The following is a 15204-nucleotide window of genomic DNA, read 5'->3' on the forward strand; positions in this document are numbered from 1 at the left end:
GCAGAAACGGACGCTGAGGAGGCACCGCATATACTCACTATAAAACACAGCACTGGGGACGCCTGGGTGGCTCAGCGGTTGAGAGCCTGCCTTCAGCTCAGGGCGTGATCCTGGAGTCCCGGGACCGAGTCCCACATCGGGCTTCCTGCATGGAGCTTCTCCCTCTGCCTGTGTCTCTGCCTCTCTGTGTCTCTCATGAATAAATAAATAAAATATTTAAAAAAACCCACAGCGCTGCATTTGGATCAGACCCTCGGTCTGCCTTCCTGTGGCAGATCACATAGTACCAGGCTGAGAACACGGGCATTTCACTAGGATCACCGTATGCGATGAGGAAGATAAAAGACAAAACGACACGGGCTTTGGCATCAAAGTTACGTCGGTCGAGTCCTAGGCTGTGTCATTTGTTGACGATGTGACCTTGGGCAAGTTATTTTTCTCATGTCACTTTCTTCATCTGTTAATGAGGATAATATCCACCCAACGGTTATTGGGAGGAATTCATGAAGTGAAACACTTGGTACTTAATAAATGTTGACCTTCATTCAACAAATAGCTACCGTGTACTTTGCTCTTGGTGTTGGCTTGGTGCTGAATCAGCTAGACGTGTTCCCTGCCCTCTGGGGCCCTCAGCCGGGTAAAGGCTCGCCAGCCACGGGGGAGAGGTGCCAGGGGCTGGGAAAATTGGAATCTGACCCAGTCGGGGAGGAGGATCCCAGGCTTCCTTGAGAAAGTGACACTCAATCTGAATGCCAGGGGCCATTAGGATTTCGGCATAACAGAGCCGCTTGTGCCATAGATAAATAAAAGCCAATTTGCTCAGGGATCTGAAGGCAGGCAGGGTGAGTCCGAGGGGAGGATCGGGATGAATACTGTTTACTGCAGCTGCTTCCCAATCCTGTTAAGTCCCTGGACCCTTGAGCGCGATACTTCATTTTAATGGTTAACGACACAAGACAAAGCACCACTGAAACTTCTTATGTTTATATTATAAAACATCCTGTTCCCAAATTTTCTAATATTGTAATTGTTCCTTTTGAATTCCTACATATTTCATACTTGAACAGCAAGTGAAGCAAACATTGTGTAATAGTTCCTTTTGTACTCTTGACCGGTCAACATAAGCCTTTCCCTCTGCTGTTGCTTTAGAAAAGCCAGAACTTAACTGAAATTCAATTCTTGTTAATCTGTTATGGCAGTTGAGAGGGGGGATGAATCACAGCAGCCTGATGTCAACAAAGGCAAAAAAGAAAACTGTTCAGGAAGTGTCACTTGAATTATTTAGATATCTATACCCGGGCAGCCAGGGTGGCCCAGCGGTTTGGCGCCGCCTTCGGCCCAGGGCCTGATCCTGAAGACCCAGGATTGAGTCCCACGTCGGCTCCCTGCATGGAGCCTGCTTCTCCCTCTGCCTGTGTCTCTGTCTCTCTCTGTGTGTCTGACATGAATAAATAAATAAAATCTTAAAAAAAAAAAAAAAAAAAAACAGATACTTAAACCCAAAAGCCTTCAGGCAAATTAAGAATAATCAGGGGGATCCCTGGGTGGCGCAGAGGTTTAGCACCTGCCTTTAGCCCAGGGCGTGATCCTGGAGACCCGGGATCGCATCCCACGTCAGGCTCCCGGTGCATGGAGCCTGCTTCTCCCTCTGCCTATGTCTCTGCCTCCCTCTCTCTCTCTCTGTGATGACTATCATAAATAAATAAAAATTAAAAAAAATTAAAAAAAAAAAGAATAATCAGAATTCCCTTATCCGTGGAAACCACCAGAATCAAGAGGAGAGGTCGTGTTAATTGAAGGCACAGGAAATGAATGTAGAGTGGCCAGTGTTCCCAATTTTTAGTTCAGTTAATGAACAGAATACACACACACAAAAAACCCATAGTAATTTGCCAACTGAGCAAGGTATTATTTTGGCCCTAAAGGAAACTATGTGGGAACCTGTAGAGAATTATCTAAAAATAAGGAAAACTGCCATTCAGAATTTACTCTTCCTAAAGTGAAAATCTCTCACATCCGACAGCTGTAATTCAAGCTGTGTCCTTCTCAATCTTTTTTTTTTTTTAAGATTTTATTTATTTATACATGAGAGACACAGAGAGAGAGAAGCAGAGACACAGGCAGAGGGAGAAGCAGGCTCCATGCAGGGAGCCCGACGTAGGACTCGATCCCAGGTCTCCAGGATCACACCCCGGGGCCAAAGGTGGCACTAAACCTCTGAGCCCCTTCTCAATCTTTGAAGTGTGTCTGACACTGATGTCAACCTTTGCCTTGGAACGATCTTTTTATTCTATAACGTTAACAGCTAATAATACAAATGTCCATTTATTATGTGTCTTCTTTATGCCAGGCACCAACTTTTTACAGAATTATTTCATATAGTATTCATTGATGTGGGAAACAGGCAGAAGAGAAATTATTATATTTCCTTATTACTGGGACAGCTGAGTGGCTCAGCGGTGAGCGTCTGCCTTTGGCCCAGGGCATGGTCCTGGAGACCCAGGATCAAGTCCCACATCAGGCTCCCTGCAGGGAGCCTGCTTCTCCCTCGCCTGTGTCTCTGCCTCTCTCTGTGTCTCTCATGAATAAATAAAATCTTTAAATAATATATTTCCTTATTACAGCTCATTCACAAGTCCTTGAAACAGGCAGAGTGACATTCCTCTAGGAGCTCAGCTGCCTCGATGTTAATACTTTGCTAAGGGCAAGAGGCAATCCTAGCCCAACCTCCAGGATGCTGTCAGACTTTTAATATATAAAAATTCCTTTAGGGATGCCTGGGTGGCTCAGCAGTTAAGCGCCTGCCTTTGGCCCAGGGTGGGATTCTGGGGTCCAAGGATCGAGTCCCACATCAGGCTCCCTGCATGGAGCCTGCCTCTCTTTCTATGTTTCTGCCTCTCTCTCTCTCTCTCTCTCTCTCTCTCCGTCTCTCATAAATAAATAAAAATCTTTAAAAATAAATAAATAAATAAATATTCATTTGGAAACTTCCTTTACCTCTAACCCCTAAGATACACGTTGGCAGTCATCCTCCAGGCATATGGCGCACCAATATACATCTGAAGGGTCTCATGACTCAGGTTTTTTTTTTTTTTTAAAGATTTTATTTATTTATTCTTGAGAGATAGAAGGAGAGACAGAGCCAGAGACACAGGCAGAGAGAGAAGCAGGCTCCATGCACCGGGAGCCCGACGTGGGATTCGATCCCAGGTCTCCAGGATCGCGCCCTGGGCCAAAGGCAGGCGCCAAACCGCTGTGCCACCCAGGGATCCCTCAGGTTTTATTAGACAGTAATAAATGACTTTTCCCAACAATAGCTAGCCCCCTCAAGGTCCTGGAAACCTTGCCTCCAAAATCCCTTAGTGACTTATGCTATCCCTGACCCCCACCCGCCCATCCAACCTGAAAGTATATAATGGGCCATTCCTCATGACTCCGATGCAGCTTTTTCTGCCCACAGATCCTGTCCCTGTACTTTAATAAAGCCACTTTTTTGCCCCAAAGATGTCTCAAGAATTCCTTCTTGGTTGGCACCGAACCCTAACATCTCTCCTACATCACTCATAACTCTGCAAGGCAGGTAAATGACCTTCAACTGACAAATGAGAAAGCAGACCACTGGATGTTCCGTCACTTGCCCAAAGCCACGCGGTGAGTGGTCACACCGGTATGCCTAGGTAGCTTACCTGATTCTAAAGCCCAGGCCTCCCCACATGTGCTTCTTGAGGTTTTCTCAAGCCCAAGTCCCTGTAATTCTGTGTCTTTTCTCCATCATTCCACTGTGAATGGTCCCCCAAGACTCACTGGTCTGTGTTCAATCCCTTGAGCCTTGCTTATACTCCTAGGCTGAGAGCCATCACCTGTGTGAAAAGATTCTTAAACCTCTCACTTTTGCCATTTCTTTGATATTTAGAATTTAACTTGTCAGAAACAAAATTCACTGTGTCTTTCCCTAAATAAACAACACTTTCCAATTTCTTCAACACCTACGATTATTTCCCAAGGACCAGATAAAGAAATGCCCTTCTAGAAAGCCTTTGCTGGCTGTTTCAAGAAGCTTCCTCCTAGAAGATACTTGCAAATGACAGATAAAGGGCCAGTATCCAAGATATATAAAGAACTTATCAAACTCAACACACAAGAAACAAACAATCCAATCATGAAATGGGCAGAAGACATGAACAGACATTTCTCCAAAGAAGACCCACACATGGCCAACAAGCACATGAGAAAAAGCTCCGCATCACTTGTCTTCAGGGAAACACAAATGAAAACCACAATGAGATACCACTTTACACTGGTGAGAACGGCTAAAATTAACAAGGCAGGAAACAACAAACGTTGGAGAGGATGTGGAGAAGGGGGAACCCTCCTGCACTGTTGGTGGGAATGTGACCTGGTGCAGCCACTCTGGAAAACTGTGTGGAGGGTCCTCAGAGTTAACAATAGAGCTACCCTACAAACCAGCAATTGCACTGCTGGGGATTTACCCCAAAGATACAGATGCAGTGAAAAGCCGGGACACCTGCACCCCAGTGTTCACAGCAACAATGTCTACAATAGCCAAACTGTGCATTCGCAAGCAGAAGGAGGGGCAGAGGGAAAGAGAGACTCCCAAGCAGACTCCCTGTCCAGCACAGAGCCCAACATGGGGCCCGATCCCATGACTCCAAAATCATGACCTGAGCCAAGAGTTGGATGCTCAACCGACTGCACCACCCAGGAGCCCCTCTGGAGACTCGGTACACTTTTAAGGAAATGTCCCACAAAAAATAACTTGGCAAAGCCCTCATTTTTGCCCCTGACAATAAAAAGTTCGGCACACGTGGGATGCTGCAAAGAACTTCTACACCGAGTATTAAAGGCACAAACATCATTTCCCAAATCCCTCCAATCCTGGCTCACATTTTCCCTGTCAGGCTAAGCAGGCAGTGTTAGGACTATGAAAGCAGCAGCACTCGCTTCAAATTCTATCTCACTGGGATCCCTGGGTGGTGCAGCGGTTTGGTGCCTGCCTTTGGCCCAGGGCGCGATCCTGGAGACCCGGGATCAAATCCCACGTCGGGCTCCCGGTGCATGGAGCCTGCTTCTCCCTCTGCCTGTGTCTCTGCCTCTCTCTCTCTCTCTCTCTGACTATCATAAATAAATTTAAAAAAAATTAAAAAAAAAACAAAAAAAACAAATTCTATCTCACTTCTCATGTTATGGGAACAGGTTATTTACTCTGATCCCAGAAGAAGAGTTTCTTTTCAACCTTATTGTCCACGAAAGCTTAGGAACAAAGAAATATAGCCCCCCCCCTTAAAAAAAAAAAAAGCAAAAGCTGCAATATTAAATTAAATATTTATTATTTGTTTATAAGTATAAATGTTGCCCTGTATCAAATTTCTTACTAATGCACACAATCTCATCTGCCTATGTGTTGAAAGTGGAAGAAAACATTGGAGAAAGTAGACACAACTAATAAGTCACTAACCTGTCAGCCCACAGTTTTTGCTCTTGTGCTTTTATTTTCTTCCCCTTGTAGTTCTGGAAAGGAGGCCTTCTGGGATCCTGGTTAAAATTTTATAGAGAAACATTTGTCTTTTGCTCACACAGCAAACACGTAACCATATCTGGATGACAGATATGTCTGAAAGTGTGAGGATTAGGTAAAAATGGTGTTACCTGGTATCAATTCTTAATCTTTATAGGATCCTAAGAGACTTCTTAAGAATCTGATGAAAGGTCTAGGTCCTCTCTCTGGAAAAATGCTCCTCCAAATAAACCTCTCATTTCTAGAGGAAAACGGACATGCCAAGTGCCTCAGTCTGCTGTCATCATTTCCAAATTGCCACAGATGAAAATTCAAACTCAAAAAAAAAAAAAAAAGAAAAGAAAATTCAAACTCTGAAGTCCTGTTCCTTTTAAAGATTTTATTTATTTACTTGAGAGAGAGAGCACCAGCATGGGGAGAGGTGGAGGGAGAGGGAGAAGCAGAGTCTCTGCTGAGCAGGGAGCCAGACATGGGGCTCGATCCCAGGACCCCGGGATCATGACCTGAGCCAAAGGCAGACGCTTAACCAACTGACCTACTCAGGCGCCCCTAAAGTCCTATTCTGGAAACAGCCATTAGCCTTTGACCTCCCCTATGAAGCCTATTCCCCCGCTTAGAGACCTCTACCGCGGCCACCCGCCTTGTCGCGGGCTGCCAGCCAGCAGGGTGCCCCTTTCTAACCAGGCTGGACAGCGACGGAAGCAGCCGGTCCTCACTCTCCCACTCGGGCCTCCTCTTCCTATCCCCATACTAACCGGCCGATTTCTGACTGCGGGGTCTCCTTACCCTCAATCTGCTGCTGCTTCTGTATTTTTTTTTTAAATCTTAGTAAATGGCAAAACTATTTTTGTCACTCTCCCTGAAGCTGGAAGCCAGGCCATCATCCCAGCTTTCTGTCTTCCTCACCTCCCACAGCCAGTCAGACGCTGTCCCTTCCTTTCTTCCCCCATCACGTGCGCACACATCCCGCCTCACTTGGATTAACTGGCCTCAGCCCAACCCCTCCGATCTGTCCTCTGGGCTGCTCTCCAGAACCTAAAAAAACAAAAATCAAAAAATAAACAAACAAGGGCAGCCTGGGTGGCTCAGCGGTTTGGCGCCGCCTTTGGCCCAGGGTGTGGTCCTGGAGACCTGGGATCGGATCGAGTCCCACGTCGGGCTCCCTGCATGGAGCCTGCTTCTCCCTCTGCCTGTGTCTCACTTTCTCTCTCTCTGTGTCTCTCATGAATAAATAAATAAAATCTAAAAACAAACAAACAAACAAACAAAAAAAAGCCAGACAAACAACAACAACAAAAAACACTTCCTGCCTCAAATCCTTTGATGGCTTCTCATGGTTTTCAGATGAAACTTCAAAATCCTTAGCCTGAAAAGCAAGGCTCTTGTGATCCGGCCCCATGGGCCCTGTAGCTCCATCCTCTCAAGCCACTGCCACCCCTGGCTGCACACACTGAGCTGTGCCACTGCCACCCCTGGCTGCACACACTGAGCTGTGTGGGCCTCTGGCCCTGGGCCTCGCCCCAAGCTGGGCCCCCTGCCGGGAGCACCCCGACCCTCTCCTCTCTTCAGCTCAAGGTACCAGTTCTCTAAAATATCCCAAAGGTCGTTTTCGCCAGGAAGCACCTCCTTGTTTCTCCAGTGTGATTTTTAGGCCCTTCATCGGGCTCCTACAAGGCCAGGCGCCCTCCTCCACCTCCACGAGCTGTGGCGCTGCTCATCGGCCTCCCCAGCCCGGCTCAAAGCTTCCCGGGGACAGGGCGCTTGTCTCGAACTCAGGTTTGTATCTCTGGGAAACGCCCAAGCCGTCCCCGCCTCCGCCTCCTCCGTGGCTGCGGTGGGAGAGAGCACGAAGCCCGAGTTAGACTTTCAGGGCTGCTCAGAAATCCTGCAGTTGCCCTCAGCTGCCGCAGCGGCCAAACCTTGGCTACGCTCATCTCCACCCTTCTCCTCTCGGCACATGGCTGCACCGCTCCCTTCACAGAAGGAAAAACAAAAAGAGAACCACTGAGTGGCTCTGGAAATTTAAGAACCTCACACATGTCCTCTCCGGACCAGATCTGGGCTCTTGATTCATCTCTTTCAGGTCTTTTCCTGCCAAGTTATACTCTTTTGCGTCTTCACTCTTTCCCCTGTCAAATGTCCTAAAATCCACACCACCTTCCTCCAGTAAAACAAAAAAACAACCAACCAAAAAACCCACAAAACGCACTTAGCTTTGCTTTCCCCTGAAATGGCTATGCTCGCTTCCTCCCTCCACTGTCAAATCTCTTAAAAATATCAAATCCAATTTTTTTTTTTTCCCACTTCGCACTCACTCCTCAATCCATTTTCACTGGGTTTCGGCCCTATCTGAAACTCTTTGCAGAGTCATTACCTCTTTCCAAATATAAGGACTCTGTATGAGCTATAGTATGATTCTGGTCTCTCTTCTTGACATCTTCCTCCTTTTTTTATGAGTCTTCTTGACCCTCTGGCTGCTCCACCTCAAGCTCCTTCCTTCCCAAGGATTCTGTCCTAAAGATTTCCCTTTGTGCGAGCTCAACAGAGCTGTCATGTCCAGTTCCAACCCTCTCCCGGCCTCTGGGGCAGACTGGCTGTGTACAGTGGCAGGCACATGTCCCTCATATTAGTTTCCTTTTGCCACCACAGCAAATTACCACAAACTTAGCTGTTTAAAACAATACAAATTTATTATCTTACAGTTCTGGAGGACAGAAGTCCAAAATGGGTCTCAATGGGCTAAAATCAAGGGCTGGCAGGATTGTTTTTTCTGGACGTCCGAGGGAGAATCTGTTCCCTTGCCGTCTCCAGCTTCTAGAGGCCACACTGGTTCTTGGCACGTGGTCCCTTCCCCCATCTTCAAATCTCTGAAACTGACTCGACTTTCTTGCCTCCCAGTTTCATTTATAAGGGCCCGTGTGATTACACTGGCTCCACTCAGTCCAGAATAACCTCCCATCTCAAGATCAGCTGGAGAGCAACCTTAATTCCACCTGCAATCTTAATTTCCCTTTGCCATGTAACAAAACACATCCAACAGGTTGTGGGGATTAGGAGGTGGACATCTCTGGGCGTGGGGAAGAGAAACATTACGCTGCCTACCATCCCAGCTAGACAGGACAAGAAAGAAAGGCAAATATGCAAATGATAGCTGGAACTTTAATGAGGTACCAGATTGGACTAACATAGAGCCAAGGTAAGAACAGTGTGGAATGGAAAAATATTTGTGGGAAGAATTGAATGAGGGTTACAAAGGGACAAAATGCTGTCTGTACATTCTAGGTTTCTTTTTTTTTTTTTTTCTAGGTTTCTAAAAGAGAATTACTCTGCATTTTATAGGACAGTTTATGTTCGTCCCTGACAAATCTCCCCGTGCTAAAATGATCGTTTCTATTTCTGGAGCCTTCCCGTATCAATCCCTTAATTCAGAATCCTTTGATAAGTCCAAGGATATCTTTCAGCCTTTCCCCAAATCTTCAGGAACTTTAAAATGAGGAAAACTGACTAATAATTTTTAATATGCAGGAACAGCCCTAAGCATATGAAAATATGTTTGATTTCACTCACAATACATGAAATGCTAAAACTACTGTGAGATACCATTTCTCACATATCAGATTTGCAAAGGCTTTAAAAATGTGATAACACAATTCATTTGGGCAGGCCATGGAGAGACAGACATTTCCATATATTACTGATGGGAATGCAAACTTGTAGAACTCCTGTGGAATTTGGCAATATCTAACAAAAGTACACCCGCATTTATCTTTTGGCTCAACAATCTAGAAATTCACCTCTAGAAATTCATCCTGAAGACATACTTCCGACAATGTGAAAATACAGATGCACAAGATAATTCACTGCAGCACTGTTTGTAATGTTCTCAAGCTAGGTGCTCATACATATGAAGGCTTGAATAAACTGGGGCACTTTTGCACGATGGAGCACTACACACCTGTAAAGCAGGATGACAAAGAGCTCTATGAAGTGATAAGTTGTGATTTCAAGGATATATTATTTAAAAAAAAAAGCTATGTTAAGGTAAAACTATCTCTAGTGTGGTGCCTTCTCCTTAAAAAAGAAGGGCAAATAAGAAAGTGCATATGTATATGTTTATTTCTGCAAAAAGAAACTTCAGAAGAGTAAGCCAGACACTAGTGAGATTGGTTATCTATGGGGAGTGGGTGGTAAGAGATAGAAATAAAGAAGGAGAGAGAAGTGATACATTTTTAAATATATCTTTTGTATAATTGTGATTTTTGGAAGCATGTTAATGTCTTACATAAAATATGCAAAAGAATGTCTTATGTAACTCAGGGGCACCTGGGTGGCTCAGTCGGCTAAGCCTCCGTCTTTGTCTCGGGTCATGCTGCCAGGGTCCTGGAATCGAGCCCCATACTGGAGTTCCTCCTCGGTGGGGAGCCTGCTTCTTCCTCTCCCTCTGCTTATGCTCTCTCGCTGTCTATCTGTCAAATAAATATTTTTTTAAAAAAGATTGTTTTATGTAAAATAAAATGAAAAATGATGGGAATCCTAAAATGGAAAAATAAAAACACCTAATTATATTCCAACTGAAGACTAACCACACTGATGCGGGGTTGGAGGGCAGATATCAACCCAAGTAGCTTTGTTCCCAAATAACTTTTAAAAAAAAAAAATAACAACTCTAGAGCACTGGGTGTTATGCTATATGTTGGCAAATTGAACTCCAATAAAAAAATAATAAATACAAATAAAACGAGTATCTTATATGCAAAAAAAATAAAATAACAACTCTGTTAACTTTATTAACAATACAATTCACATCTCATAAAATTTATCGAATGTATACAATTAAGTGGTTTTTATTATATTTAGAGTTGTGCAATTATCATCACAATCTATTTTATTTTATTTTTAAAAAATATTTTATTTATTTATTCATGAGAGACAGAGAGAGAGAGGCAGAGACAGGCAGAGGGAGAAGCAGGCTTCATGCAGGGAGCCTGACGTGGGACTTGATCCCGGGTCTCCAGACTCGATCCCGGGTCTCCAAGATCACACCCTGGGCTGCAGGTGGCACTAAACCGCTGCGTCACCAGGGCTACCCTCACAATCTATTTTAAATTTTTCTTTCATTACTCCCTGAAAAGACTCTGTAACCATGAGCAGTCGCTCCCTATTTCCCCCCAACTGTCTCACAGCCCTAGGCAACCACTAATCTATTTTCTATCTCTATAGATTGCCTATTCTGGGCACTTTCATATAAATGGAATCACACAATATATGGCCTTTTGTGACAAGCTTCTTTCAATTAGTATGTTTCAAGGTTCATCTATGGTATAGCACATATCAGTATTTCATTTCTTTTATGGCCAAATAATATTCCATTGTGTGGCTATATCACCTTTTATTTTCTCCACTCACCAAATGATGGATGAATGGCTGTTTCCATTTATTGGTTATTGAGAATATGCTATGGACATCTGCACACACATTTTTATGTAGAAATATGTTTTCATTTCAGTGATTTTTTAAAAAGATTTTTAGGGATCCCTGGGTGGTGCAGTAGTTTAGCGCCTGCCTTTGGCTCAGGGCGCGATCCTGGAGACCCGGGATCGAATCCCACGTTGGGCTCCCGGTGCATGGAGCCTGCTTCTCCCTCTGCCTATGTATCTCCCTCTCTCTCTCTCTCTCTCTGTGTGACTATCGTAAATAAATAAAAATTAAAAATAATAATAATAAAAAATATTTTTATTTGAGACAGAGAAAGAGAGAGAAGCACAAGTGTGTGTGGAGGGGCAGAGGGAGAGGGATAGCTCCCCCAACTGAGCAGAGACCCTGATATGGGGCTGGATCCCAGAACCCTGAGATCATGATCTGAGGTGAAGGCAGACTCTTAACCAACTGAGCCGCTCAGGTGCCCCTCCAAGTGATTTCTGAAGACAATGTTTTGACTATTTTCCTTCTGACAACAAAGAATTATGAAAAATATGTAATAGGCTTGTTTTTCACAGAAAAGGTCAGAAACTCTGAAATAAACTTCTGTGTACTCTAGAATTAAGTAAATATCCTGAAGCAAGCAGGAACCAGGTATCTCGGAGAGAAAGTAATCATAAATATGAAAAGAAGACTAGAATGAACCCTGTGGAGTTAGGTTGAACTTGGAGATGTTACTATCAACTCATGATTTTTTTAAAAAAAGATTTTATGAAAAAAAAAAGATTTATTCATGAGAGACAGAGAGAGAGAGAAAGAGAGAGAGAGAGAGAGAGAGGCAGAGACACAGGCAGAGGGAGAAGCAGGCTCCATGCAGGGAAGCCCAACATGGGACTCGATCCTGGGTCTCCAGGATCACGCTCTGGGCCGAAAGTGGTGCTAAACCACTGAGCCCCCCAGGCTGCCCTCAACTCATGATTTTAATGTAGACAGATACATAGGAATAGAAACACACATAGATATAAATCTTAGTTCTGTCTGCTGAGAGGGCCTAGAAGTAATGATACTCCAGTAACAATGAACACCTCTAATGCCCAGAACTTAGTTTCTAAATATCATTCTCTATTAAAATGAATCCGGACTTCTCAAAGAAATGGCTGATTTCAAGGCTGGGGCAGAAAAAGCACAAGTTTAGCCTGGAACATCTTGTTATGCCAGAATATAAAGAAGAATGTTTGAAGAATGATGGGGTCATATCAATAGGACATAGAAGCCAACTTGAAGGGGCTCCCACTAGCCAAATCTGGGACAATGTGACCATCAAAATAAATAATGATAGTAACGGATTATAAGCCACTGAATAAAATAGAAATTCATGAGTTCAAATTGATATAAATAAATTAATAATTAAATAGGAAAGAAATAAAATACATAGGGGAGGCACCTGGGTTGATCAGTCAGTTGAGCATTCAACTCTTGATTTCAGCTCAAGTCATGACCTCAGGGTCATGGGAATCAAGCCCCGTGTTAGGCTCAATGAGGAGTCTGCTTGGGATTCTCTCTCCCTCTGCTCCTCCCCCCTCTCCCATTCACATACTCTTGGGCTCTCTCTCTCTCTCAAATAAATAAATAAATAAATAAATGAATAAATAAATATATTTTTAAAGTTTAAAAAATAAAATAAATAGGAAAGCAAAGCAATTCCTTATATTACAATGCCAACTGAAAAACCTAAAAAGAATGATGGATTTAGAAAATTACCACCTGGCAAACATAATATTAATTGATTCAGGCAAAGATCATCAATGGATGCTGAAATTAATAGGTAAAAGTCTGATAAATAAAAGTATATTTGTTTACTATTAAAGTATCTCCTCATAAAATACTTATTCAGTATAAAGGGAGAAAAATAGTAACTTTGCAGTGGAGAAATTGGAAGGCAATTGTAGTACGCCAGAGTCCACTCACAACCAACTCAGGGGCGGCACATCTCTTCCCAATTTTGTGCTCAGTGATGACATAACAGTAGCTTGAAATTGGCCATTATGGAATATTTATACCATGGAAAGTGGCAAATATTACATATCAGGGCTTTCTCTCCTTTGGATAATCCATTGTTAGATACCCAAATGAGAGTGGATCGAAGTTACTACCACCAGACAAGCTAACTTCCGTGCCTCTGACACTGCACACCAGGGACACAGCGTCACTTCTGCGGTATTATGCCAAAAATGTATAACCTCACCCGATGATGGGAAAGTATCAAACAACGAAATTGAGAGACATCCTAAAAAATAACTGGCCTGCATTAGCAAAATATCAGAATCATGAGACAAAAGAAGATTGTGCTGATTCACTTTATAGGTCAACTTGATTCAGCCCGGGGATGCCTAGATAGCTGCTAAAACATTATCCCTGGGCGTGTTTGTGAGGCTGTTTCCTAAGAGATTCGCATTTGAATTGGTAGCCTGAATAAAGATCGCCCTCACCAGTGCAGCTGAACAGCTTTAAAAATACATACATATTTTTAAAGAATTTTAGACTAGGAAAAAAATTTGTCATTAAGATCATCATTGGGACCTTGACTGGTGAAATATGAATAAATCTTTTGATTACAATATTATGGCAATACTAACATTCTGATTTTTTAAAAAAATATTTTATTGGGCAGCCTGGGTGGCTCAGCGGTTTGGCGCCACCTTCAGCCCAGGCCCTGATCCTGGAGACCCGTGATAGGGTCCTGCATCGGGCTCCCTGCAGGGGAGCCTGCTGCTCCCTGGGCCTGTCTCTGCCTGTCTCTCTGGGCCGCTCATGAATAAATAAAATAAACGAATAAATAAAACATTTATTTATTCATGAGCGACCCAGAGAGAGAGAGAGGCCGAGACACAGGCCGAGGGAGCAGCAGGCTCCCTGCGGGGAGCCCAGTGCAGGACTCGATCCTGGCACCCTGGAATCATCCCCGAACCAAAGGCAGACGCTCAACCTCTGAGCCACCCCCAGGCGTCCCTAATATTCTGATTCTGACCTTTGTACTATGGCTACGCAAAAGAATGCCCCAAACGTCTGCGAAAGTTTTTTTTTTTCTTTTTTTGCAAAAGTTTTTAGGGGTTAGGGCACATCAGTATGCAACTTGTTCTCAGTAGGTTCTCAGGAAGAAAGGGAGAAACTTTTCTTGAGGGGAAAAAAGAAGATGAAGCAAATGTGCCTGAACTCTTAACAGAAGGGCATCTGGGTGTCGGACGTGCAATTCTTTGTGGTATCCCGGGCACTTCTCTGTAAATTTGAAATGATCTTTAAAAATTGAAGCTGCAAGGACAAAGCCAGGAAGGCCTAGGTGTCCTGTGGCCGCAGGCCGGAGCTCCAACAAGCAGCGTCCACCCCGGGGGCCGGAGCCACGCAGCTCCACGCTCCGGGCCCACGCGGGCCCCTTCCTCGCCCAGCCTTGGCCTCAGGGCCCGGCGGGTGCCCCTCCAGCACGTGCCTACGCTTTCCAGACAAGCACCGTGGCCTCTGGCTAACGGTGGCCCGGCCGCCGGCCCAGGGCAGGGACCGTGGCCCGCTTTCTGCCTGACGGGGGCCCGGATCAGGGAGTGGGGTCGCAGCCGCAGAGGGAAGCTGGGAGCTCCCCAAGGCAGAATTCAATAAAAGCAGCTTCTTCAGAGCCTTCACGTCTCCTTCGTACCTCGGAACCCCCAGTGTCCGTGTCCAGGTCGGTACCGTGAGCTTGCAAGCAGGGGATGTGGAAACCTGGGCCAGTGCCAGCGGGCCACGCCTGCCGGGATGGGGGGGTCCCTGGGCTTTCCCGTCGTCATCAGTGGGAAACTGCACAGACACGCGCTGGCCTTACAAAGCCTCTTCTGATCCACAGCTTCCTGCTCCGGGAACACCAGGGGACAGGCGGCAGGTGGCGGGTCCGCCCAAGGTATGGTGCTTCCGCCACTTACCGTGTCACATCTTCTGCTGAAAGCTCATTCATAGGATGAAGCCCTCATACTTGAATTTTTAGGTGAAAATGGTGGGTTGCACAGCTGCGGGCTGACGTGCTTGCTAAACCAGGGTGATTGGGATTATAGCTGCTCTTGCGAGCTTCCTCATTCCTGTGTGGACAGGGAAGATTTTCCCCATCGTCTAGCATAGCACCTGTACGTGATCGGTGCTTGGTAAATCTCGGAAGGACTTTATATAATGCCTGACACATTCCGAAGAACCGCAGTGAGCATTCTTCCATCACCTGTAAATTGGGAGGC

General features: G+C 44.9%; 1 long non-coding RNA gene across 1 annotated transcript; it reads right to left on the reverse strand.

Moving 5' to 3' along the window:
- Positions 1-361: 361 nt before the first annotated feature.
- LOC121480276 lies at positions 362-6669 on the reverse strand. The gene is made up of 4 exons (XR_005984924.1): positions 6323-6669; positions 5668-5852; positions 5477-5553; positions 362-420 (listed from the first exon to the last, which is right to left on the reverse strand). It is a non-coding gene; the product is annotated as an uncharacterized LOC121480276 (long non-coding RNA).
- Between the last annotated feature and the right edge of the window lie 8535 nt (positions 6670-15204).

This window comes from Vulpes lagopus, chromosome 21, assembly GCF_018345385.1.
Source record: "Vulpes lagopus strain Blue_001 chromosome 21, ASM1834538v1, whole genome shotgun sequence".
Classification (NCBI taxonomy): Eukaryota; Metazoa; Chordata; class Mammalia; order Carnivora; family Canidae; genus Vulpes; species Vulpes lagopus.